Consider the following 27,162-nt stretch of genomic DNA (forward strand, 5'->3'; position numbering starts at 1 on the left):
GTTTTGCGACTGGAATTCAGTCGCAAAACAGTAATAAATATTATACCGATTTGGTATTTGGAAGGGACGCCCTCTGGTAGTAAACATCCTGATTCTGTGAATCGGACCTTTTGTGACAGGAGTAAGTACATCTGGGCTTGAGTTATCTAAATGAAATACAAATCTGAGATTTGTATGTGCCAGGTTGTGCTTTCCAGCAGGAACATTAGCCCTTTATGCTACTTTATGATGAGCCAAAACTGTGACTAGACAAGTTACAGGTCTCTTTATTAAATGCATTACCCACCATGTCTATCTTGGCATTATTACCAACTTGTGAAAAATGATCCCTGCAGGCTGCTCTTTGTCTCGCCTCTGTCGTGAAAATGGCGCCCAGTGCGGCGGCACCAGTGGCACCGCCCTTAAGACGTCACTGCGTTTCAGTCAGGGCCCCTTCTTCAGTCAGACCCTCCAGTAACCCTCTACTGTCTGCGGGAGGGGCTGTTGACAAAAGCCAGGGTCACAGCCCTGCTCACTTTATTTTCCTTCCACATCCTTTTCCGCCCTGGATGCCAAAGAGCAGCTGCTACCACCATGTTCCCCTCCTCAACGCACTTCCCCTCAGGCAGAACATGTACTTATTATGTGTTTGCTTAATTGGCTTGAAATAATTACAGTGCTTATGCAACTCAACCACTTGGTGAAATGCAGGAGGGAAGTTGCTGCTGGAGAACCGGTTTGACTTGATTGGCCTCTCGTTTTTCAATTCCCAGGGAGGAACATTTATCCAGCTCCTCTTACACTCTCATCTCACACTCAAAACTGAGCCTGCAGACCCTCAGAGAGGAGGAAATATCCACCCAACTGCTATAGCACTATGGGAGATTATTTTTAGGAATATATGTCATTTCCGGAAGAGCTTTTAACACCGTGTCAGAAGCGTCCCTTGTTACAAAGGAAAGATTTCTTTGGGTCCAATTCTGAAAGATATGTGCACACTGTGACATAGTAGCATTATTTATGAGGTCGAAATCTTGTAGGTTTTTCTTGCCCTGGTAAATGGATTTAGATTTACTCACATATAATATTACGCCAGTATGAATGAATGTTACTTCTTCGTCTGTTCATAAAAGCAAGTTGTGGGCGTTCCAGGGTGGAGAAGCCTCCAAAACATGGTGCATGCCCACAAACTTGCAAGTTTTGGGTAGCCATAATACTTTTGATGACATTGACCCACTCAGAAAAGGGTTGGCGATTTGCCACTGACCTCATGTAGACACCACCTCACTTGGAACAGCGGCTGACCGCAAGTCACGTTTGGAGTATTCGCTGGTTCTGCAAGATAGAACAACCATAAGTTATTAGTAGACCAATTCTGCTCCTCAAAGGACCGCCAAGACGGCCCAACACGCCAGGGAACAAAACACCCACAGAGGCAGGCCCATAGGTGGGTGTTGTGGACAACTCTTACAATATTTAAAGTTTTGTGCCACCATGGTGGTGGAGGAATAGCCGTTCCTCCACACGATACCAGCGGAGAGAAAAAGATCCCTTAGCGGGAGTCTTCCTAGGTGGAATCCCCTCCAACGGGACATACATGCACAGTATCTAGGGAGAACATGTGTCTCATCACATGCAGAGTACATCTCTAACACTAAGGACCAACCCATGCTGCAGACACTTGGGCAGAGTATCCCCAGCCCTCATCCTTTTTGTTGCAAGGAAAATGAGCCAATGAGCCAGGCGCTTAACACATGCCCCGCCCCCTGCAGCCCTTGAGGCACAGGGGGGTCTCCATGCAGCCCAAGGTTAATGAATATCTGTATGATATGGTAGGCTCAGAAGCCCCTCAACACATTCGGCAGGGGTGGGGGGGCATCATTTTGCCTTGCAACACTGCTCAGAGCAATGTATCTGAGGCCACTTTGGATGAAGTAGTGTGGGCGGAGGCCTAGCTCTGAACTTCAGATGGGAGTCAGAAATGTGGACAGGGTGACATCAGGAACTGGTAGCTAGTAGGGATCCTTTTAAACCAACGTGACAGCAAGGCTAGTCATGTTTCACTCTCCTCTTTAATCCGGGACAGTTCGAGTAACACTTCTTTTTGTGTAGGCTGCTGAAAAAGGCCCCTTCAGCCGGAAGTGAGATGGGGGAGGGGGTGTTAGACTTGCAAACAAAGAAAAATTCAAGAACTGAACTGTGACTACAAATGTACTGCCAAGATCTCACACAGAGGATCTCCAAGTGTATCTGTTGGATCAGATAAAGTATTCTCACCTCTGTTGCTGTAGTCAAGGTAAGCAATATTTTTTTAATATAATTTATTTTTTTAAATGTTATCATTCGACAATCATTATTGAATAAAAAAATAGTGGCTTGATGATAGAGTAAAGACACAATGAACCAATAGATTTTGGGGGTGGGCCCCTATGAGGGGAGGGGGGCTTGCATTCAGTGCTTAATTTGATCAGGTGGTTTCCGGTGCTCAGCACAGTCACTGGATTGTCAGCACCAGCACTCATGACAGTCTGCCACATAGAGGGCTTATGAATATATGACCTCGATGTCTTATTTGTAATGTAACTTGGTCACGTTGCTTTGAAGGGGATGCCAATTGGTCCTTGATGTAAAATGTATGTAAAAATACAAACATATTATAGAAAGAGTCCTCCGTCTACACATCATAAATTTAGAGTGAAGTCAAGTAGAATCAAAGTTTAATTGCATACATTAATTAAAAGTATTCGGAATCTTAAAACCTCACAATAATCCATTATATATGTTTTAAGACTCCAATAGGTTTGTACATTGGCACATAGGTTCTCTGCAGGGTGTATGACCCCAGGATGCATTACAGAAATTTAACAGACACCTCTGCCATTATGTAAGTTATGTACATATTTGAAAAAAATAAAATATATTAAGAGTTTTCACTTCACAGTGTAAATGGGGTAAAACGGTTCTTCTAATTGAAGCTGCAGATAATTTCAGGTGACAATGTTCAACAGGCTTAGGGCCCTACCTTGAAACTTACACCATTCAGAAGGATATTTTTTCATATACAATTTGTGTATACATGCATAACACTTAAAATCTAAAAATGTGTCTGTATATGCTTAAAACTTAACATCTAAAAGCTGCATTAACCCTCTGTAAATCATCTTGGTTTTGTCCATTGCTGGCTTTGCGCAGACCTGGAGATTATCGACTGGGGAAGCAAGTCGGGGCCTCGGTAAGCGGAAGATAGGGAAAGGCCTTGGTCCATCAAACTTTGTCTGAATTAGGGAAGTGGCAAGAGGGCAATTAGATTCTGTAGTGTATTTTTGGCATAGCCCATAGATATGCAATTATAATGGGGGGGGGGGGGTTATATAGTGTGTTGTCGGTCTGGAGAGATAGGTGTATTATACTAGAGAAAGCACATAAGACTGTAACCTGCCAGTAGGCGTGAGTTAGGTACTTATTGCATGCACTCATCTAACCACTGTCCAAAATTAATTTTGATGCCATGTGAAGTGGAAACGCACTCGCCTTTAATACAATATCGGCGACCAAAACATTTGCCATCGGGATCCAACACTTCAAGTCTTCCCTAAGTGTCCTCTGCTCCTGCCGTGACCATCAGAAACCTAATTACATCACAAATTACAACCAATATAAGAAAAATAATCTTCTAATCCCTCAATTTACCAGGATTTCCAACCCTATCAGCCACCCGCAGATAAGCAGTCTGATATTCAAATAAATCTCCTATCTTAAGTGGCTCAACCTGCACACATTTCTAGATAAAATGGAGGCCCTCTGTGCTGGGCAGGCAGCATTTATATCTGCTTCCAGGAGAGTAATAAAAGAGTGTTGGACAGGTTGAGACACATTATTTCTTTCCTGGAGTGCATGCACTTACTGCAGGCTGGCCAATTACCAGGGTGGGCTGTTCGGACCACCCAGGATGCTGGTGATTTTCACCTCTGTTCCTACTCCCTGCCCCAGTGTCTCCATCTCTCCTCCGACTTTGGACATGCACCTCCCTTTTATCAGGTGCCAGGGAGTCATGTCCCATATGCGAGTTCTGCGGGGAAAGTGGACATTGACAACAACTTGGGGATCAACCTCAAAGGAGCCATGTCCACAGCACACTGTTCAATTAGAACCAAGCCTGGCTCATGAGCCTTCATAAAAGGGTGACCCCTGTCCTGGGTTGCTTGTGTTCCGGTTCACTGTAACCAGACCTGGCAATTCGGGCTGCACTGCTCATGTTGGAGAAGGCATGGTGTACGAAATAATGATGGACTGGGATGCGTCCAGAGTAATTACTGGTGGCTGAGATTAATTCTAGCATTCCGTCGTTTACTTTTTCTATACTTCAGTCTGGTCTTATATCTGCTTTCAGGACAGCAGCAAAAGAGTGTTGGGCAGGTTGAACCATGTTACTACTCTCCGGGAGGGCATGCATTCTATGCCGGCTGCCCAGCTCTGGTGTGTTCCTGCTGTTGGGATTTCCTAGGATTCTGGGGTCTCCCACCTCTGTTCCTATTTCCCCCCCTCCCAATCTCAGTCTCTCCTCCAACTTTTGACATGCAGCTCCCCTTTATCAGGTGCCGGGGAGTCATACCCCATATGCAAGTTCCACAGCGAAGGTGGACATTGACGACATCGTGGAGATCAACATCACAGAAGACATGGATATCCAGCAAGAGAACGCTCATAGCAAGGAGGTCTCTTATGCAGATACAATTATCCTATACATGGCTATTTTGTTTTCTTCAGTAGCACGGGGCATTCTTTGGACATTAACCATAACATTTTTAGACTTAGGGCTTCCAGTCTGCCGTATTACAAGTTAATTATATTCAATGGCGCTTGTAACATGGCGGACGGGATATCCGGCATGTTTGTGACAGAGTATTCCATCCTCCAAGATCTAAATCCGGCCCTTGGTCTTTTAGATTTGTATATGTCGTATGTTTTGTTAGTTCAGTTAGTTCGCACTTCCCCTTTCATGTCCCTCCACCATTCTCTGACTAACCCATGTGGCCTGCATGTTTTGGACTTCCCCCTTCCCTACCTACCATTTTCCCTACCAAATTGTATTATGAAAATATTTGTAATGCTTCAAGTGTCCTTATTACAAATGTAATAGACCTTTGTAACTTGTTGTTACCTGAGGGGAAATTGGATTACCCACATCGCTGGTTGTGGTGGTCCTTGCCGTATACAACATCCATTTCCCGGTTATACTCATGCAGTCATAAACTTTATTTTTATTTTCCCTCATCCATCATTGTCATGTGGTAGTAGAAATCTCAGGGCCATCCTGTTGATTTATTTTAAGACAGGAATTTAAGTATTGCATCCTTGCAGAGATGACCAGCTCAGTGTTATGATTTAATGATCTGCATTTCTAACAGTTTTTTGGCCATTTTACACTCTTTGAACATGCATTATATTGCGTACATGACAAAGTTTCAATTTGACATATGTAAAAACCTTTTACATACCACCGGACAACATTTGTCCACCTCTACTTTAATATCTTTGGACATGTGTTTGCCTCACAGGTGGTTCTGTGGTGGATCATGAGATATTCTTTGAATGTTTTGTCCTAAAACCAAAGATATTTTTTTCGTCCTGTTAGCTCTTGCAGCAGTTTGCTTCCCTACCTTCATTTCCTAGGGGTGTCACTGGTATGGAAATTCAGGCAGGTTCTGTCCATCATTGAGAAAGGAGAATATGCCTCTTTTGAACCCGAGCATTCCAGTTCTAATTAGATGAAAGGAGTATTCACCCAGAAAATTTAACTTGCACTTAAGGAATCTTGCATTTGGGAAGTCTCCTGGGGTGTGGTGTTGATGGCATTTCACTGAAGAGCTACACACACAATCCTATTGGAATTAATGTACAATTGTGCTATGTTCCCGGAGGCAGAGACTGTAGGACAACTTTTTCCAGAGCAAAATATGGCATGGCCCGAAATTATGGCTAGACCCACACCAGGTATGAATATAACACATTTTTAAAACATCCACCCTAGCTTGTTGATCAAATCTGAAGTAGAAGCCATAGCCAGAATTATGGCCAATAGACTGCAGAAGGTGGGCCTAGGTTTATCCATGAATCATAGACTGGATGTACCCCGGGGAGATAAGCCAGACATAATATGGGAGCTAGACTGCCTATACTTGGCATCGAAGAGATATTCTTTACACAGATATTCTACTTTCTGTTGGCAGCAAACAGGTTTTGGATAGGATAGAGTTGGATTATCTAATCAGTATCGGTTGGACCAGACATCCATGGTCCTCACCTTATAGCCTTCCTTTTGGTGACTTCGGTTTTGCTGGCCTTGGGGCTCTGTGGACTTTACCACTGCTAACACAATGCTAAAGTGCTTTTGCGCTCTTTCCTTTAAACCTGATAACATTGGCTTACACCCAATTGGCACACTTAATTTACTTCTAAGTCCCGAGTAAAGTGGTACTACATGTACATAGGGCTAGTAAACTAAATGCTACTAGTGCGTCTGTAGCACTTATTTTGCCAACCACTTCAGTGGCATCTAAACATGTTTCAGGCCTGTCTTTCAGCCCGTGTGTGCAGTTTTAAACTGCCATCTCGACCTGGTAAAATAAGCCTCTTACCTGGCTCAAACCTCCATATTTAATGCATATTACACAACTAGAGTAGACCCTACACAACCCAGAGAGCAGGGTGCAGTGTATTTAAAATGTTGGACATATACCATATGTCCTGATAGTGATACACAAGATAATATTGGGTTTGCTTTTTACATTTAATAAGTGGTAACTTCTTTTGGGAACAGTTAAAAATGTCAACATTGGTGTCTAAAAAACTGTAATTGTAAACCCTCTCAAATGGTAATGTTGGATTTTGAGTCACAAGTCTTGAAAAAGCCACCTTTAGAAAGTTGGCATTTACCTATCCTAACCATTTGGTGCCTCTAGACTGTATTCGGGTCACATGACTAAATGTGGCTGGCAGCTGGAATTTGTCTATTGCTCCCAGACAGTGGGACACAGAAGGAGTAGGTGTTGGCAGGATGGGCCATCTCTGTTTTGATGAGGGGGAGGAGCTGTCACTTACCACAATTGCACATCACAAAGCCTCTGCCTGTGCACACTCACAAAGGGGTTGACACTAGTCTTTTGTGACCCCAGACAAGCTGGGGCCAGGACACAGAAGCAGGAAATTCCAAGCACTTCTGTGGGTGTAAGTCTCTAAAAACTTATTTTACTTCAAAGTGGGCACCGGGTAAAAATATTGGACCCTCAGACCCAACACTTCAGTACACCTCTGCACCTGTGGAAGACTCAGAAGGACTGCTGCGCTGCTCTGAAAGAAGACATGACACTCTGTTGCCTTGCTGCCTGAGTGGAAAGGACCAGACCTGTATCTTGAACCCAGGTCCACCATAGGGACTCCAAGGGCTAGCTGGCTAGCCTTCTGATCATAGCCTAAGGAACAGGAAAGGCTCCAAACACCTTAAATCCAGCACTTGGTCTCTATCTGCTGTGAATCCTACCCCCGCAAGTGGCGCCACCCCAGCCCTGGACCCTAGGAAGTGGGCCTGAAGGTGATCTAGCAGCCGAGTTGTGGTCCTGTAGGCAGAACCGACATAGCACAAAGCGTCTCCTCGCAGCTCTGCATCGGAACCACTGCTGCGAAATGCAACCCCAAAGTAAGACATCACATCGCAGCTCCTCGAACCGCTGCTGTGCGACGCCTCGACACAGGCCTTTGCATCGCAAGGCCCTAGTCGACAGCATCCTTGACGATGATGGTGGGCTTCAAGTGGTGTAAAATAAGTCCCTGCAGCCCCTGCAGTGCGGGGGGCCTGAGTTCCAGGAGGCCCCCTCAGCAAAAGTGGTAGGTAGTGGGCCGCGGAAGAGGGCCCCCCTCTGTGTACTTTGCGGGGGGACCCCCTCAAGGTTCATTATGCCACTGTGGACTTTGTATCGTAGCCCTGCAGTTTGCTTGGAGCCGCTGCTGCTCGATGCATCTGCGATGCAGGACTTTGCATCACAAGTCGCTTGATGATGGCAACCTCGACGACGATGCAGGACTCTGCATCACAGCCCAGCAGATCTCGCAATGCTCCAACAAACAGGATCTAAGTAACTCTGTTCAGCAGGCCTAACTTGGTCCCTGTCCGAGACCCACGCTCCATCGCTGTCAGCCTGAACTTTTGAATATGTCCCGGTCCAGTGCGACCCGATAACCACAGTTGTCTCCTTGCGCTTTTAGGCATTATTTTTCATTTACATCTTTAAAATTACACATCTCTGGGTCTAATTATTGGATTATTGTCTTTTTGGTCAAAAATTGTTTACATGTACTCTATTTTTCTAAATTGCAGTGGAATTTTTCTTGTGCTGTATTTTCACTTTATTACTATTGGTGTTCTGCATAAACTCTTTACACACTGCTTGTCAATAAAACATGACTGTTTTCTGCCAAGCTACCAGAGGGTTAAGCAGAGACTGATTGTGCTTCACCTCAACAGAAATTGTAGTTGCTGCTTGAGTAAGGTTTCAATCCCCCTTGACCAGTAACCCAATTTCCGACAGAGTCTTAACTAGATTTGAGCACGGGGTAGAATTTATTAGGAAGGTGAAGTTGCGTTTCTGTTACATGTCAGTCTATGCAAGAGGTCGTTGAACTTTTTCTTGTTGAATCAACTACTATATTCACTTTAAGTCGCCCCCCATGACTAAAATGTCTGGAAGTTGGTAGTAAGAATCTTTGACAGCCATTCTCACCCCTGGCACATGCATAGCAAATCAGTTTCACAATAGGAAAATAACATTAAAAGGGGCTAAGTACACAGTTCAAATGAAAGCCCACAAATGTTCAATTGTGCTTTATTTTCTACCTAAAACACATAATTTGACTTAAGATAATTAGATAATAAAACTTTTATGAACTATTGTAATGGTTGTGCCTGATAGTCAATCAGTGGATGAGTTGTTGTGACTGCCATCATCAGGTTGTGCTCCACTTCCAGTTTTGAATGGTACTTTGTCTTCAATACTGCAAGTGCTGAGAACCCAATCTTGCATGCATATGATGAACTGAAGGGCAGAAAAGTTTTGACAGCAATTTCTGTCAAAGCTGAATATTCTGCAGACATTTGCAGCCCACACTCTTCCAGTGAGAGTTTGCTGAATTGCATCTGCAGTGTACGATCAATCTGGAAATCAATTAGTCCTTCATGAAGGTGATTTGGGGGACAGGTCCGCTCTTCCACCAAAAAACATTGAAAGATCCAGTCTTTGAAGTGATCACTGTCCTCAGAAAAATACTTTGGTAAACTGCCCCTGAAAGAAATCAGGTGATTTTATTAACCTCTTCCATGCTCATGGCGTCTCCCGGCCGTCATGAGTCACGATGGGCGTGTGCGGACGACGGCCGGGAGACGTCATGACCACGCCCAGGAATGGAATGTTCAGCACTGCGGCAGCGCTGCGGCGGAATTTGCGCCACAGCGAAGAGGTTAAATATCTCAGCAGCACTTGAAAAGTCATATTTTGCTTCCCTGAGTATATGTCAAACATGGGGATAGTTTAAAGGGGCCAATTTCAAATAGTTTTCTTCATAACTTCAGCTTCTTCCTGAAGGCAGATAGTTTTTATTCATGGTAAAGGAAGTGCTTTCAGCTCCTTGCAAAGATAGGTTTGCAGATTTTGTCTTTTATTTTGGCAAGGTATGTCAAAAGCACAAGCCAGCATAGATGTTCTGCTTTGCAGGGTCCAAATCCAGCTGAAATTGCTGTGCTTCACTTTCCTGTTCAAAATGTGACTTTGGGCCATATGTATGAAACTTTGGTTTTGCGATTCTCAAATAGCGATTTTTAGTGAATCGCTATTTGAGAATCGCAAAATGCTATGTATGTAGGATTTGCAAATAATTTTGCGAATCCTACATATTCCTTAATTGCGAATTGCAAATTGCAATTCGCAATTAAGGAATACCTCCCCATTCATTCCTATGGGCCTAGAGGCCCATAGGAATGAATGGGAAGACATTCTTAATTTGCGATTCTCAATTAGAGAATCGCAAATTGAGAATGCAATTTCAAGTGTGCCAGGGTGTCAAAAGGACACCCTGTTGCATCCCTGAAATGAGCATGGGTGCACATGTGGCGCACATACATGCTCCAAGGGCATGTGTGCGCTACATGCCACTTTGAAAAATGCAAAAATATGCATTTTTGAAAGAAATCGCAAATTACCACCAACCTGTAGCTGGTGGTAATTTGCGATTCCTTAAGGCCAAATTGCACATTTTTGGTGCTTCTTACATTGCATTTAAGGAATCGCAAAATTTGCGATTCCTTAAATGGAATTGCAAAATAAGGAATCGCAAATTGCGATTCCTTATTTTGCACGCAGATTTGCCTTCATACATACTACTTAGCAAAATTGCGATCCCAAACGCCGAAATTCTGTGAATTTCGGCGTTTGCGATCGCAATTTTGCTTGATACATATAGCCCCTAATGCCTTTCCCTGGGATAACCACCAGACTTCTGTGGGACCCAGCAAGCCAAAATGTTTAGTTCCCAATTCTTCACATAAAAATGCCAGCTCTTGATGAGTCTTTTATTAAATTAACTATTTTTTAGCAGAACTGAGCAGTTCCTCAAGTTCCCTGTTAATGTTTCATTTTAAGTTATGAACACTTAGAAAGCCACTGACAATGTCCAACAATTTAAATGGTGTTGCCAGTAGAATTAAACATCTTCCACTATTACATTTTCATGGTAATCTCTGCCATAAGTAATTATATTGCCTTCCTTTGATAAGTCAGGTGCTTCATCCAACTACAAAATAAAACAGATTCAATTTCAAGCAGGCTACGAGTTGTCTGTGGATATCTTTTGACATGTCACAGGTGCGGCAGCAATGTGTTGTGTCTGAGAGTGGTATTGTTTTAAACTTAACTTCTGCTTTTGCACCAAGCATTGTTCTGATCATGTCGAGAATTGGTGGGAGAATCACCTTTTATCAATCTGTAAAAGGCTTTTTGTTTTTGGCAATGTGGTATGCCACTTGGCGGAATGCTTTCAAGGTATTTGCTGGGTGGATGCCACATTTTTCACAGTTTCTATCCCTTGAGTCATCTCTTGGAACTCCCTGGCAAAAAACGTCTGTTTTCCGCTAGAAACCCATATTTAATTTCCAAGTGATGTCTTAGTTTGGTTGGTGTAAGGCTGTCGCCATTTAAGGTCACATCACACACCACACACGTTGCATAAGAAGTTTCATACTTCCTTATTTTTGCTGCTTTTTCCTGTCCATCTGCTTCTGTTTCTGCTTTTTGTTTGAGAACCCTGCAATCTTTTGGCAGCAGGAAACGATCCATGTCAAATGTGTGTTTGACCTAAGACACAACATTTTAAAGCTGCATGTTAATGAACACCACACATTTGCTGTTTTCGAACACACAGCAATTTTACAGCTGCATGAGGTAGAGTATGTTTTTAAACTTTGCATGCATAAAATATGTATAAACGAATAGCTCCATGGCAGGTGGATGAAACAGTAATTCATGCTGATCCAGGCTTCAAGTGGGTTCGGCCCACACTGCTGTGGTGTGTTTATGCAGATACCACCAATGAGGGTGTACATGGTACTTTATCAAAGGTGAAGGAGTGGTGAAACTGCCCCTCATCCATCACTCTAGAACAAATGTTTACCTGCGCATTGCAATGCCTTGGATACATTGTATTGCTCTCCCTCTTATGCTCTTTGCTTAGATGGCCATTCTCTGCATAGCGATGAAGTGGCCACTTGACCGTGCAACAAAGAGAGAATGTGTAACACCCAGCAATAAGGCGCAGAGAGTTAACATCATGAACGCTGTCAGGATTCCACCGGCAATGCTGGCCGGAGACAGGCGAATGCGGCCTTTGGAAGTCTGGAGAGCTATGCAGGAATGTTCTTCTCCTTATCGGAGAAGTGGCACAGGTGGAAGATATGAGCGTAAGATAAGACGAGAGGTGTTTACCTGTTGCTATTGGGTTACTAATGTGAGCCAGAAACTACAGGCCCCATAATGCACGGTGAATGTCTGGCCCACACACAACTCTGGCACCGACAAAATGACGGCAGAGCAGGAGGAGCTACAAATGGCATTTCCGCCCCCAGCATGGTGCAGATTATTCCTGGATTCAGCACGTTTGGAGAGAGAGAGAGAGAGAGAGAGAGAGAGAGTTTAGGGGCTCTGACCAGTGTGGTAAGGGTGCTCTAGCATCAACAACTTTTTAGTTTTGCCAAACTTTGCTATGTTTCCAGTGTGATAAAGACAGTGTGCAAACATTATTCCTTGTGACGCCATTTGGTGCAATTGCAGTCTGTTGGTAGCACTTTGAGGCTTCTCTTTAAATTCTGCGGATTTGGGGGCATATCAACAACAACCGGCGATAATTATCGCTAAGCGCACTTAGCGCTAGGATAATTATCGCCGGCTAGCGTTGATTTTTATCGCTGAGATAGCGTGCTATTAGCAACGCTTATCTCAATAGCGATAAAAATCCTCACGCTAAGTGGCTAACGTGAGATTATCGCTGGAAACCCAGCGATAATCTCACGTTAGCTTGTTGATAGGGACAGACAAACTTAGCCATGATATCCTCCTTCCATAGGATATCATGGCTAAATCAGAAAAATACCAAACGTAAAAAAGCAGCGTTAACCGCGGTTAGCGCTGCTTTTTTTGTCTGTAACTGGGTTAGCGATATTCTTGATAATAGGAGAAAGGTCGCTTAGCGACCTTTCTCCTATTATTTTACTCTGGAACGCCCACTTTGCATCTCATTAGAGATGCAAGGGGAAGCGTAGAGTAAAAGGGTGCTAACATGCAAATTTGCATGTTAGCACCCTGTTGTTGATAGGGTGCTAGTTTTATCTCTGCTTTTTTGGCTTTTAAAGCCAAAAAAGCAGAGATAAAGCCCTTGTTGATATGCCCCTTGGTCTCCTGTGGAGGATCGGAGAGAATCTTTCAGCTGTTTCCACATTCACCTCACATCCAAAAAGATCTCTGGGGCATATTATCAATAAAAAATAAAACAAGCATTGGCTTTGCCAAATGGCCTCGCTTTTGGGACCTTACAAGTATTTAGCCATGCAGTGCATTATCCTTGGTTTACAACATCTACTGTTACTTCACATGCCACTGGTAAACGGCCACACACAGCAAAAGCTCGACCTAAACTAGCATTGGCATGGCCAATAGGTCTCACTTTTGGGACCTTATATGTATTTACTTATGCAGCACAATATTCTTGGTGCAACAATATCAACTGTTGCATGGCTAAACCCTTATAAGGTCCCAAAGGCGAGCCTTATTGACATTGGGCCATATGTATGAAAATACATTTTTGCGATTCTCAAATTGCGAATCGCTATTTGAGAATCGCAAAACGCTATGTATGAAGTATTTGCAAATATTTTTGCGAATCCTACATATTCCTTAATTGAGAATTGCAAATTGCGATTCGCAATTAAGGAATACCTCCCCTTTCATTCCTATGGGCCTAGAGGCCCATAGGAATGAATGGCAAGACATTTTCAATTTGCGATTTTCAATTAGAGACTCGCAAATTGAGAATGCAATTTCAAGGTGGCAAGGGTGTCAATAGGACACCCTGTTGCACCACTGAAATGTGCATGTGTGCACATGTGGCACACATGCATGCCCTAAGGGCACGTATGTGCGCCACATGGCACTTTGAAAAATGCAAAAAAGTGTATTTTTTAGAGAAATCGCAAATTACCACCAACTTGAAGTTGGTGGTAATTTGCGATTCCTGAAGGCCAAATTGCACTTTTTCTGTGCTTGTTACATTGCATTTAGGAATAGCAATTTGTGATTCCTTAAATACAATCGCAAAATAAGGAATCGCAAATTTTACTATTCCTTATTTTGCGAGGCAGTTTTTCTTTAATACATACCACTGAGCCAAATTGCGGCGTTTGTGATCGCAATTTGGAAAGATACACATGGCCCATTGCCAATGCTTGTTTTGTCTTTAGGATGTGATTGTTATTTGTTGAGTAGCTTGAGTGGATGGAAGCAAATAGTGAACCACTTTCATGGCACAGTGAGTAAAAACAAGCATTGGCAAAACCAGAAGGTTTTGCTTATTGAACGTGTCATGGCGCTTTTTTTTAACTTTCTTTTGAGAAAATTGAAGGAAGAAATAACAACAATTATCTTCTTCAACAAGAAAATGATTGGATCAAAACTCTGAATTCTATGAAGCCTTTTGGTTTAAATGAAAGAATGGAATTTTCTTGCTATCTTTAGCTCCCTGGTTTCCTTTGGACTGTCTGTGTCATCGTTTGTACACTCTTTTCTAATGCTTACTTTTTACCAATCTATACGAGTTTACTTTATTTATTACTATTTTTTCCCTAATGGGTCCCATCCCCATATCGATCTGGTCACATTCTTTCTTTATGTTCTTTCTCATGTTCTCTTATTCATGTCACTTTATCCCACTTCCTGTTCACACCTGTCACCTTCTCGTGTTATTGGCTTTGATTTATTCTTTCTTCACTATTTTCGTTATATGGTAGTTTACTTTGTTTATATTAACCTTTGGACTAGTGTTTTCTCCAGTCTGCTTTTGGGTTTACTTTCCTACACAACTCAGGCGTCCATTTGCACTCTCCAAGATGGCAGCTAAACCTTTTGCTCTTGAGTCCTTTCTCGAATCCGTTTTCTGATTTATACGCTTGCTTTCACATACATGGCTGCTTTCACTCGTCAGATCTACTGCACATCTCTCGTACAGGCGGTTCACTTTCTTTCATTCGGTGAGTGATTCTCGGTTCCTCTTCGGACCGACTTGCTCTTTCACGTCTGTTGTCACAATTGAAGCCCATGTTAGATGTGAAGGACATCTAACCTGAGCTTCAATTGGAATTCCATAGAGCATATTATCAAGCCCATTATCGCCGTTTTGGCGGCAGTTTTCTGTCGCTAAAGCGGCGATACTTTTATCGCCTGTCTTGATAATATGCCCCTAAGTTATTTTTCTGCAGTTTTCAAAACTTTAACTCTGCACCAATTATGGGACTGAAAATACAAGGCTCACATGTTCAAAAGACGATACCTTTCAAAATAGTATATACAATGAGGAACAGCCGGGTTCGCCCACTATACTATGACTTTCCAGTATGCTACAAAATGAGATACACTACGTGAGCTGCTCTGCACCCAAAAAACAATTGTAACTATCCGCGTCGCGAGGCCCATGATAAACACGTTCTAAATCAAAAATGTCATCATTCTCTTTTTTTGGCAGGAGTTTAATCATTAATTTTTTATTTTTTTTTAAGTTTAATTTTATTCGAGAAAAAAAATCATTTAAACACAAGAGAAACTTCACATGCTATACAATATAACAATATAAACTTATAATGTAGCAAAACAATTTAAGAAAAGGGGGTATCCGAAGGAAGCAGGGAAGGAAAGATCAGGAAGGGAAGGGGAAAATAGGAGAGGGAGAGGTTAAAAATTTTGAAATAACACAAGTGTACAAACTTTATCAACCTAAGAAAGAAGAGTCTTAAAATATGCAGAATAATAAGAAATTAACAATACAACAAAAAGGAGTAATCAGAAAACCATATTCAAGATATAAAAGAAAAGACAACGGTTATCTCAGGGAGGTTTCTGAACATCATCGGAAGAGTTAGCTGGTGCAGGGTTGGTAGTAGCAGAGAGTGTAAGATAGGAGGATAAAGGTAGCCATAAAAGATCTCGTGTAATGGAAAGCGATGTAGGAGTAACATAACTAGTGTCTATTCTATGGTGAAAACAGACAGCATTCCACCAAGCTTTAAAAGAGACGTTATCAGCCTGTTTCCAATTGGAAGTTATTAGGTGGAAAGCAATTGCTATTAATGAATCAACCAATTTGGAATTAGGGGGTGCAGCAGACCATGCGGGAGATAGGGACCCTGAGTTTAATCATTATTAAGTAGAATATTTACGCTCGGTTTGTTTTTAAACTTGATTTACAATTTAGAGAACCCTTATGGAAATGCACAGAAACAAGACTCAAAGTTGATGCTCTGGAAGTACGAACTGACATTTGCTGTTACATTACACAACTTTTTTTAATGGGGTTCAGTCTGGTGTGCAAATAATCCCCTAGTATCGCGGCGACCTCAGGGACAAATCCTTATTGCCTCCACCCAATCCATAGGAAATAAGTACAAGAGCAGCTGCACAGATGCGAAGAGAGAGGGCTCAGATTATGAAACGAGCAGCTATATTGGCTTACAACTCCATGCACCATTGCGTATTTGAAGTCCGCCCCCCCCTACGCGTGAGATAGCCTGAGACATGAAAATGAAGATTCCCTTCGATGTAATGACACTGGTGGAATTTCTTCGTCTTACTGAGGGGCTTTGCATCCCTCGCTTGCACAAACCCCCTGGGTCTGGGATATTCCTCACAGGAAAGGACATCTCTTATTTTAGAACACCGCCACCAATGGGATTTTTATCAGGTGCAGTTATCGGGAACGCTTACACATGCTCGGGACTGGCCCACGGATGCACAAGTATGTCAGCTATTTTAGGCTCACACCACTCAAACGGGGAACCTAAAGCTAGGAAAATCCCTGCAGGCCTGCACTTGAACAGTAAACAGACAACAGAGGGGAGCTGTCATGTTATGAAGGGTCAAGCGTGTTCCCAGCTCATCAAACGTCTTCTCTGCTGTCCTATAATAAATATGTTTACAGGCCGCATAACTTCTAGGCGCTGAAAGGGGCAGCTTGCAATCTGATTTGTGCCAAAAAAACAAAACAATGACAAAACCAATAGTTTGCATTTTCGTACAGATTAAAGGGTTTCCCAAGCGTCACAAGCACACAGGACAGGAGCAATATGTCTGTCAGCAGCAGTTCAAGGTTTCCTCTCACAAAAAAATGGTACTGCAAAGACAGCAGCACGTGCACCCACACATGTGCACACACACACACATGCACCCATGTGCACACACATATACACTCACACACACGTGCACACACACATGCACACACAAATACTCACACACACACATACACACACGTGCACACACACACACGTCACTGCCTGCTTTTTTCCTAACCAACATACATATTCCTATAATTTTAAACTCCTGAGAAGAAGACCCTGCATGCTGAGCCCAGTTTCTTTAGTATTCAATGGCCCTTCATAGCTTGAATGTCGGTTTCCTGTAATATTATAGTGGCTGCCTGGGACATGGGCCCTAGATAAAAACAATACTTCACTTGTAAATGCTATGTTGAGCAATAACATTCCAAGATAACATCTGTACTTGCTTTATTGACCTTTTTACAATCAATGTACACTATTATCAAAGAACAATTCATGCAGAACTTACTCTGACCTTTAGTATCGGTATGGCACGCCCAAATATTGTGGTTCCCTGGTTTGCCCACATTGTGAACCATCATGCATGTAATGCCATCTGGGTTTCACACCTATTTTGTTGATGCATCGAAGCCCTATTAGGCCCATGGACTGATATTTATACAGTCATTTCACCCAGGGGTGGTCCTCCATCGGAGCCGAGGAGCTTCTCCCCATTTAAGTTACCCCACAAAGATGAAAAATAAAATGGTTAATACATAACCATTTTATTTTTCATCCTCCCCCTCTGACGCTCATGTCAGGACAGGGGCAGGGTCCCTTCTGTATGAGAGCACCAGGGAGGAGGGTAGGTTGTGTTTGCACTTTTCAAAGTATGCATGATTTTTTGGCCAGTCGTTTTGCAACAGCCAGCCAGACATGCACACTTTGTAACCTCTAACCCAGCTGTCTTAAGACCAGTAGCGGCATGTGGAGGGAGTTCCGTGGGGCGGTGAGGCGGGGCGGGGGGTAGTAAACACCGGAATATGGATGTACGGAAGTAAGTAAACAATTAAATAAATAAAACTAATTTCGTTGCGCACACTGCATCGCAAAATGCAGTGAGTGAGGCCGCTCCCTCTAATCAGGGCACTGCTCTCACGGCATGAGAGCAGCGCCAGGATTGGTGCCAGCACTGCAGCATCAAGTTGAGAAGAGGTCCAACCTCAAATATTTAAGCCCACCACCATTGATGCCAGTTGCCACTGATTCCACCTATTTCAAACCTTATATGTTTCACCCATCCTTATTTACTACAAATAATGCCTGCTTTATAAATCACTTGTTATATATGTGCCATCTTGATCTACCCATATATCAAACAGCACCATGGTTACCTTCAAGTCCATGGGAAAACTCGGTCCCTCCTCTAGCTATCTCACCACCCTCCTCCAATACCTCTCAATGACACAGCAGCGACACATCATGTATAAGAATGTCCCCCCTCAACCCTCCAACTTTCCAAATTTTTGTACCAAGACCTTAGTTTAGTATGCCATGAGAGGAGCTTTAGTTGTACCAGGTGGAAACCTAACCCAGACCTCCCGCAGGAATCCTAAGGCTTCTACCCCATTATCCACATCATCTTCTAAGGCGATTCTGTGTGTGTGTCATTATAGTGCAATATGTGTGAGATATTACCTTTCTGCGTCATCTAGTATCCAATAATCTGATTTCCAGCGGCGATTCCTCTAGTGCCTCCAAGACCCTTTTTTGCATCAATTGCCAAGGCGTGTTTTAATAGTATGTACTTAAATACCTATGAGTCATGTAAGTCATATTCTTTTTGCAATTGCACGAAGGATACCAGGTCCTTTCTACTGCAGACATCTCCCAAAGTTGGTGTCCCGATGGTGACTCATGTACTGAATCCCTGGAGAGTCGGGATATCTTTCTAGAGCGTGCCAAACCAAGAATGACTTTCTAAGCATCAGTTTTGTCTTCCATCTGGACAACCAAAGCCAGGTTTTCACTGTTAGGGCAGTCTCAAAAGGGCACACCTTTAGGAGCCTGCCCGCTGTACTGGAAATGTGGGTGGCCCTTCTCTTCCATCTCAAGTCTGTCCATTTATCAAACGGCATTTGTAAAGCGCAACACTGTCACCCCAGGAGGTATCTGGACGGCAGGCACAGTCATCTCTCGGTGAGAATGTCCAGTCATTGGCCTTCACCAATTTTACTACCTGCAGGTATCTCTTTACATTAGGAAGTGCTGCCCCCCTTCAAACACTGGCTTCTGAAGTGTGGCCATTGCTGTTCTAGGGGCGCAACCTTGCCAGAGCAGTGACCGCAACATGCCACCCAATCTTTGGTAATATTTGCCAGGCACATCATACTGTGTGTTCTGTAGGATGCATAGTAAGTTTGGGACAGCCATCATCTAAAACAATGCTGCCATCTCCAACAGGAATAGTGGCAGTTTCCTCCAATGCAGGATCTCACTGTCCAATTTTCTCGGTAGCGGGTGCCGGTTGTCAGTATAAAGGCTTTCCCAACCTGCTGATGTCTATATTCCTGAGTGTTTCAAGTGCCAAATTCCTAATCCAAGAGGCATGGGTAGGTTTGCTGGTGACATCCTTTGTCCTCCTATATGCTTTGAATTTAAATCTCGGCCTATGTATGGAGTGAACTGGTTCATCCAGGTATAGCAGGACATCATTTTGCCTATCTGAGAAAACATTGAAATACAACTTTGTTTCCAGGGTAATGTCATTAAGAGTGAAAAACTCCAGGTATCAAAACAATGATCCATGCCACGACACAATGATCCAAAGTTGGGGGCATATTATCAAGGACGGCGTTATAATTATCGCCGCTTTAGCGGCAGGAAAACTGCCGCTAAAGCGGAGATGATGCGCTTGATAATATGCCGCAGAGAATTCCAATAGAAGCCCATGTTGACACCAGAACATGGACTTCTATTAGAATTCTCTGCGGCATATTATCAAGCCCATTATCGCCGCTTTAGCGGCAGTTTTCTGCCGCTAAAGAGGCGATAATTTTAACGCTGTTTCTTGATAATATGCCCCTTAGTTAGCAATAAATTAATAGTATGAAGGCCAACTATAAAAAAATAATAGTAGCTAAAGGTCAAGCCAATGAGAAGCAGCTGATTGATCTTTTAGCAATCTGCAAGGAAACCAATGCATGTAAATTCTGGGATTATGTAAGCAACTTTAATATGTTAATAAGAATTACAGAGAATGTTATACTATTAGAGAGCTGTACCTGCAAGAACCACCATCTACAGCCAATCAAAGGACAGATATAGAAATCTCAGTTAATACTGCTGACACGGTTAATATAATTTGCAGCTTGAAAACCAAAGGGGCCTGATTCTAATGGAATACTTGTAACCATTTTTATGGTCTTGACAACGCAACTGTCACCAGACAATTATGCGGGCATCAGTAGTGTCGGGCTTTGGCTCCGCCCACATGCTGTGAGCCTGGAGTACATGTTTGGATTGGGCAGAAGGTGTGTGCTTCCACAAAAAAGGTCTTGCCCTCCACACAGCTGTGATCATATTGTTTATTTATTTATCCAGTGGCCGATGCTGAACTTTCAGAGGCACAGGCCTGACATTGTGATGCTATTAAAGTGTCTTAGATAAATAAAAAACGTATGGTGTTTCCCTGGCAGCAGCACAGATGGGAGGAGGACATTCTTTAACCTGCATGGATGTTTAGGACTGGCTTGATAATGCATTCATAAGTTAAACCTATTGGCAGTGCCAATGCGTGTTAAAGAAAATATTATCTTTGAGGCAAAGCACTTTAGCTCACTATACCACAACTGTCTGCAAACATGAAATACACCATCATTTTTTATGAGGTCTATTTTATTTCCAATATACAATAAGGGCTTTCATGTGCTTCAGTGCAACTACGGATTAATAGCTTTATTGGCTATTGAAGGATAGTGCTTTGCCAAGATGCTGTTATGTGTCCTGGAACACTGGGCCAAAGAAAATAAGCTACTTCCCCTTTACCACACAAAGCAAGGCTTCATCAGTATTGTGAAACAGAGAATAATCTTACAACACCGACAATGCTGATACATCACACTGCGGACGCAAATGACTCTCTACTGTTTACCTCATTTACTGACTTTAAAATCACCAATGGCAGGGTCAACAGAGACCTACAGCAACTTAAACTTGCTGGCTGAGGACTTCCTCCAACCCTGTTAAAGTTGTGCTTTATTCAAACCCTTGGGGGAAGATCAAGTTGGGACCATCTTCAGTGACTTCTGAGAACATCTATACACAGAAGGGAATAAAGTAAGAGTGGGTGTTGTTAGCACCTCTGCATTTCAATCTACATGTGGCTGACCTAAATGAATGCCTTTCTAAGGTCAATGTTATGCCCCCTCAATTGGGCACCTGTCCATTTCACACTAAAGCAACATCACTGTCCTTGATAAAACCAGGGCTGGATTACAGAGAAGTTTGAATGTGTTGAGTGAATATTATGCAACCAATAATTTAGGGTCCTATTCACAAAAGTAATCTGAGACCAAATACTAACTTTACGACTTTCGGTATTCACAAAAGGGATTTAGTAGTAGTAAAGTTAGGAATCCTAACGTTACTACTACTAAATGCCTATTGTGAATACCGAAAGTCGTAAAGTTAGGATTTAATCTCAGTTTACTCTTGTGGATCGGGCCATCTGCTATTAATGTTCATAAAACAAAGATTTTGGCCACAAGACTGTAAAATTGATCAAGTGGTTCCTGAACAGCCAGCCATTAGAAAAGCACTAAGAAACATAGAAATACTGAGAAATATCTAGGAGTCACTTTTGCAACAATGCTATCTTGCCTCACTAAGACCGTAAACTTCAGCCTTAAATGTGTCATTTTTGTGTCTGGCTAATAACTTATTAGATCTGTCTATTTAACTGTGATGTTGTGTCAAATCTGCAAAGTTGATGCCCATCTTAAACTTTGCTTTGGTGGCTTCCCTGTGAAATTTTCAATACAGGGTGATCTAGGACAATGTCGCACCTAAAGGTTGCTTTTCAACTTCTCTGGTTCTACTTCTCAGACCCGGCCTGACCCGATTATAATTTAAACTGAAGAGCCCGTGTCTGCTAATGTTACCACAACTAGTCTCCAGCAAGATGGCTCCTCTCCTGAGGTGGTGTCTGTGAACAATCCTCTTGGTCTCAGTGATGGTAGGGGTGATGGTTAGCTTTTTCAGGAAGTGTGTTGATGGCCAGAAGGGTGGCTGGGTGGGGAAACAGCATAAGGAATTTCCAGGAGACTGTATCATCATCACGTTTCGCAATCCAAGAGTTGCAGGGAATATTCTTGATACTTTCTCACAGGGTCGGCACAAGGACAGCAAAGTTATGCTTTTACCCCTTGGGTATTTTTTTGGCCCATGGTTAACTTTCCTTTTAAACCAACCAGCTTTGTGGTTATCCGGGGTCCCAAATAACTCCTTATAAGCCTTTTAATATTCAGATCCAGAATCGGTTTGAGCCAATTGGGGAGCTTGATGGACGTGGATTAAACTCGGATATGGCTCTTGTAAGCCTGCTTGTGCCCCACTGGATGGCGAGTTTGGCACGGGCAGACATCTCACTGAGCAGGGCCAGACTATTGATCTGGTCAGTTCAACAGCCCCATCTTAGCCCCTCGCACAAGGGGCGGCTTCCCTTTGGATGAAGGTCCTGTTTTCTCCCCGTATTCCATCCTTGCACCCATTGATAATGTTGACAATGATGCCTATATCCCAGCGACCCCTGGGGACCTTACACATCAGCTAAAAATGCTCTCCTGGAACATCTTTGGATTATCTAATAAAACTGATGACTATGATTGGGCTGCCTTAATTTTGATCTATGACTTGATATTTGATTTGCAATTTATAAAGCGCAACAATCACCCTATGGCATCAAGAAGCTGAAGACCAGCCGTCCGGAAGGGAATTGAAAGAGAAACTACCCCAGATAGAAGCTCGACCGAGAAAAGCCATGTCTTAAGAGCCTTTATGAATGGTAAAAGAAGGGGGATGGCCCTTAGGGCAAGAGGAAGGGAGTCCCAGAGTTTACTTACTGCCACCGAGAATGCTCTGTCACCCATTTCCACTTTTTGGTTCTTGGTACCACCAGTCGCAGTTGGAGCGAAGATCGAAGGGGTCTGCTGGGGGAGTGCCAGCTGATCATTGTTTTTAATCTTGACGGGTAAGGTAGATAGAGTGACTTATGTACCATGCAGAGTGACTTAAAGGTAATACGTTTATTGATAGGGAGCCAGTGCAGGTATTCTAATCCCTTCCTGGCTGATTGTTTTCTGGGAATGTCTAGAACAAGTCTCGCCAGTGGATTCTGCAGCACCTGAAGTTTATACTACGTGTTCTTATTGCCGTCTAGGTATAGTGTGTTACAGTTATCGAGTCTGGACATTACCAAGGCTAGAGCTACCTGTATTTGTGCTGGCCGTTGAATGAAAGGGAAGATTTTATTGAGCATCTTTATGATCCAGGTACACGTAGAGACGGTACGATTCGTTTGAACATTAAAGTTAAGTTCAGTTTCCATCAGAAATCCAAGATTCTTAGCCTTCTTGCTCGGGACTGAACAACATCCTACGGACTGGGGCCAAAACTTGCTGTTCCACTTTGATGTCCCTGATCCGAATATCATCACTTCTGTCTTATCCCCATTAAGCTTCAAGAAGTTACCAGACATCCCCTCTGCCACATTAGTCATGCACCCAAGAATGTTTTCTGACGTTGAACATGAGCCTTTGAGGATTGGAACCATGATCTGCTTGTCATCTGCGTATGACACTATCTCCAATCCAAAGGAGTGAATCACGGTTGCTAGAGGTGCCACATATAGATTGAAAAGTGTGAGGCTCAGAGATGATCCCTGCGGCACTCCACATGGTAGAACAAAGGAATCCGAGTGAAAATACTGTAATTTACCCTTTGAGATCTTCCTGTCAAGAATGAGGACAGGAGGGCTAGTGCGTGGTGAAACTGGGTGTGAAAATAAGGGTACCGCTGACTTGATTCCTAAATCAGGGTGCAATTAATGAGTGTAAACCAAACATTTAGGAACAAAATTATATATGCAGACCTAGATCGATAAAACAGTATAAGGTCACCCAATCATTAGGTATCAAAATTTTTGTAGCTTTTATTTAATCAACATGAAAAAAAGATAAATTGTTTATACACATACAATCTTACAATTTATAGTATTGATATATCTAATACACATTTGTTAGAAAAGAATGATGTTATTTGTATCATCAATTCATAGTTTCATACATATACAAAATTGGACATTGCATTCAAGTCAATTAAGATGCTACATAATCAATTCTTTCATGGCTGTTAGATGTCTGTATCCTACGCGCGTTTCGGCCGTGAGCCTTCATCAGGAAGCCATGTAAACTTTGCAATTGAAACCTGATATGGCCAAAGGGCTGATATGAGTAAAGACAATTGGGTTGATGAAAGGAGATAATAGCGTGACTTGTAAAGAGCCTATTGGCGATGGTTAGAGATGGACAATAAGGTCACAGACCAAATGTCCTCCTAGAGGTACAGAACCTCGTGGCTAGAAGAATGTACAGTGGCAGACCAACGGGTAGATTGAATGTCCTCACTGCAGTATTAAGGAGAGATGTATTGCCTTAGTACGTATCTCTATCTTTGACAAGGTGAAGATAATTATGTGGTTTCACGTACGCAAAAAAGTCGAGGTTGACAGCCGTTACGGAATCGCTACGAAAGTAATACTGGCCGGTACACGGTCCCCCAGTACGGTCGAGGTTTCTGGTTCCTCAAGTGTGCTCCATAGCTCCTTCTTTTAGTGGCGAGGACAAACTGGCAAAAATAAACATGCCCACCATGCTGGAGCCACACGGGGATCTAAACACAACGATGCACCCCCTCGTTGGAGCGCCCGCTGCAAGACGGGGCCGATCAAAATGTGGAAATGACACTGTGCCTCGAAGGGCACCAACAACATGGAGCCCCAACTCACAGGGACACCGCAGCAGGACTCCGGTCTTCTCTGTGGCTCCGGTCTCCTTTTCACCCAGTCCCGCTCCTGGGGGCCGGGACTTCTTACAGGCGGCGGGGGCAGGCTTTCTCCGACCGCCTCTCTTCACCCGGGCCCCCTCCTGGGACCCGGGACTCCTCTCTGCTTTGGCCACTACCGCGGGGCTCTCCCTTGAGCATGGGAGCCCCGCGTCACTGCCTCGCGCCGGCCTCTTCCGGCTCGGCTGCAAGCCCTGCCCATGTCACAGGCAGGCCCGCCTGACTTCCGGGCATCTTCTTCTTCGGCGGCCTTGAGGGGTGGGCTGCCTTGTAAGTTTTAAAAATCACATAAAGTGGGCTGGGCACCCGCTCAGGCGGGCAAAATGCGGGCTGGGCACCCGCACACAATAGAATTAGTCAGATGCTGCCAGGACGCGGGGTGGGCACCCGCTATGAAGTCAGCACAGCCCTGCGCTGCAGGGGGGAGAACAGGAGCGCTCCTCCTTAGGAAAAATAACGCGCTCTGTAGTAAATGAGATAAAGCGCTCACCAGGCGCTAGCATTAAAGTCTTTAGGGATCAAGAAAAAGCAAAAGGTCCCATTAAAGTCCTTGAAGCATCCAGGGGCAATGCAGGGCCCAGGGAGGCAAGCCCACATGGCACCCCCCCCTGGACCCCAGCAGCGGCACGCCCCAGCAGGAACAGCAACCAAGCACTGAACATCTTCATGGGGTCGCAGCCCTATATTATATCAAGAAATCCCATTGTGTCACAGCACAGGACTTGGGGATACCAGTCAGAACTGGTTTAGGGGCGCTTTGGAGCACTTTGTTGTGCTCAGCTCCTCTATCCTTAAACGAAATAATTATTGTCCTCATAAAGGATAGTATTAACAAGATCAATATTGTCCCAAAATGTCCACTCATCAAAAATGCATGTAAAGTCCCAAGCAATTTACACAGAGATAACTGAAGTGGAAAGGAGACTAGGTTAAAATAAACAATGATTGAAAACTTAGCTCTTCCAAGTGATTCACAGGCTCTGCAATGTCCTTGAACTCTGTCTGAACTTGAAGATTGGAGAAATGCCTGCAGGCTGAGGTCACAGTGCTTGCTGAAGAGGAGAAGGCTCTAGGGAATTCTTCCTTGAAGGCTTGAATGACACAGGGCTCTGTGGAATCCTTGAACGACGTGCAGGAATCAAAAAGCCAAGCAACCAGTGCTTTGAAGAGCAAGGTTATTTATAGCCTGGATCCTGGGCTTTGTCTGGGCATGTTCTGGCAAAGTGTCAATTCAGTTACCAAGCACATGTTTAAGTTGCAAAGAGCAGCTGTCTCATTTAAATGCACGTGCTCTCCGGTCTCCTTCCTTCCAACAAGCATTGGCAAAAACAAATGTTAAAAAAGGAAAACAATATACAAATAAGCATTGGTCACAGAAAACAGAAACAAATGAATAATGAAAGAAACCACTGGTCACAGTTAATTCATTGTTGAATTACTGCAACATGATTAATCTTTTGACCACATGTATGTTGGCAAATAACACATGGCAAGCCAAGGATAGTGTGACAGGAATTCCTGACAGTCCTCCCTCTCAAAAGTACTGGTAGCGGTCGGGGTTTAGAGGGATTTTGATGGTTTAATTGTTGCACTAATCGGGGGGCATGTATTGAAGAAGCGGGTTCCCAAGAATTGTCATCTGCACTGTAACCCTTCCATGCCAATAAATAATGCAATACTCCCCGGATTCTCTTTGCATTCAAAACCTTGGCCACTTCAAACTACCATTCTCCTTGTACCTTAAGGAGAATGGTCCTGTCCTGTCCTGTCCTGTCCGAGTAGTGGGAGAGTAGGGTCGTAGTAAAGAAACATGAAAAACCAGATGAATCCGATAATCCAATGGGAGTTCTAGTTTTACTGAAACAGGATTGATCATTTTGGTGATGGTAAAGGTTCCCAGGTATTTTGGGTTTAATTTACGAGATCCGTCCATGTTCAGGTTTTTAGTTAAAAGCCATACTTGGTCTCCTGTTGCGTATTGTGGAGCTGGCAGTCTATGTTTATCTGCTTGTGTCTTTACCTGCTTTTGATATGACTCTAAGTGTTTCTTAGCTTGTGTCTGATTGTGTACTAGATGGCGATGATGTTCATGGACTGCTGGGACCCAATTGATAAAAGATGACTGCAACACAGGCAGCATTCTGGGATGGTAACCAAACATGCAATAA

Source organism: Triturus cristatus, chromosome 11 (genome assembly GCF_964204655.1).
Source record: "Triturus cristatus chromosome 11, aTriCri1.1, whole genome shotgun sequence".
Classification (NCBI taxonomy): Eukaryota; Metazoa; Chordata; class Amphibia; order Caudata; family Salamandridae; genus Triturus; species Triturus cristatus.